Below are 1,829 nucleotides of genomic sequence, written 5' to 3'. Positions count from 1 at the left end.
CATGGATGGACCTTGAGATAATCATCTAAGCAAAATAAGCCAGACAGAAAAAGTAGAAAATCACATGGATAATAGACTAGTGGTTACCGGAGGATGGGGTGGGAGGTTTGGGGGAGGTAGATGGGATAAAAGGAGTCAAATATGTGGTGACAGAAAAAAATCTAACTATGGGAGGTAAACACACAATGTAAGTATATGTATGCTTTACTGTTAAAATGTACAACTGAAACTTACTGGATTTTGTTAACCAATGTCACCATAAAAAATAATAAACAAACAAACAAACAAACAAACAAACAAACAAAAAGATCTCTGGTCAGTGCTCTCATTTGATTAAACTCAATTGGAAGCCAAAGTCAAGGGAGCCTTCCGGTATACTCTGTACACATTCTGAGACACATTGCATGTAGAAAAGGGTAGAGAGTGGGTCTGAGGAAAAATGGGAGATTTGTAGCAGTTCCAGGGGAGGTAGAGGAGTTTAAAATACTCTCTGAAGTCAAGAGATGTGACAGTAACAAGACTGAGAGGATTTTCTGTGGCTCCTGGAATTACTGAAAGCAATGACCACATTCTGTATTTGTTCATATTGTTTAAAATCTATATATCACAGTAGACGGTAAACTCCTCAAGGGCAGAGACCACCAGCACCATACAAGTCCTCAGATTCCCCGTAATTATTGACTGAATGAATAAATGGAAGACTCATCAGGAAACCATGTGGCAGCATCAGAGAGGATGCAACCCAACAGAGCAGATTCCCTTACTTTAAGTAATTCTGAGCCTACTAAAGTCGTTCAAAGAATGGAGATTTTTCAAAGATGCAGAAGATGCTAGTGTTTAATTCAGTGCTCAGGGGAGGGAGAGAGACTGAATTCTGTGGATCTAATTTTCTATTCACATGAAAGGAGTTATCTTTAGTTAGGCAGGAATGATTCTCCTGGCTTCATCATAATGTTCCAATTATAGACTGCCTATAATGAATTACTGTGTATTGTATATAATTTTCTGTTAATTAAGTTTTATCCCAACACTGTTCCAATAATCTTGTAACAAATCAGAGAGAATAGACAGATTCAGAGCTCGTATACTCTCTGGGATACTGGGTGGATTGGAGGGGCCAGGGGTGGAAATGTGATGGTGTCTTAGCATCTTTTAGCAAAAGCAACATTTTGTGAAACTAACTGTGGAGGGAACTCATGGAAGGATGCACTGACACAGGTGTTCTATTTTGTAGCCCCTCACAGCACTTAGTCGACTCTGTGACCAGAATGAGGTTTTATTGCAAAATTAATCAGAAATAATGGTAAACAACCAGCACCTGGCAGAGCGATGTGCTCAGTAAGTAGTCCCTGACTATTGTGAAGAGGAGTCAGTGGTGTCGTATTACTCTTTAACCAGGTTTTCAGAGTCGTGTAGGCACAGCTTAGATGAATCTTTTTTTTTTTTTTTCTGTGATCTTTTAAAGGCAGTACGATGTAGTAGAGGACAAGGTTTAAATTTCAGCCATGTGATCCTGGGCGAGTTGCTCAATGTTTGTTTGCTTCAGTTAGTTGTCTCATCAGTAAGATGGAGATGATAGTAGTACCTGCTACATAGCATTGTTGTGAGATTTTAATAAATAAATATAAATTTAAGTAAAGCATAGCATATAGTAAGTACTCCATAAACGTTAATATAAGTATTATCATTGATCAGTTAACAAATGAGAATTCAGTATACTCAATTCATTTCCAATCTTGACATAGCTGAAGTACAGTCATTTTTACAGGGCCATTTGAGCCTGGAAAAACACTTTGAGAAATACCTGTCTTTAGTACTTAGTGTGAAAT

The sequence above is a fragment of the Pteropus vampyrus genome, unplaced genomic scaffold (genome assembly GCF_000151845.1).
Source record: "Pteropus vampyrus isolate Shadow unplaced genomic scaffold, Pvam_2.0 Scaffold3, whole genome shotgun sequence".
Lineage (NCBI taxonomy): Eukaryota > Metazoa > Chordata > Mammalia > Chiroptera > Pteropodidae > Pteropus > Pteropus vampyrus.
The sequence above is the reverse complement of the archived record's forward strand: the minus strand, read 5'-3'. Positions refer to the sequence as shown.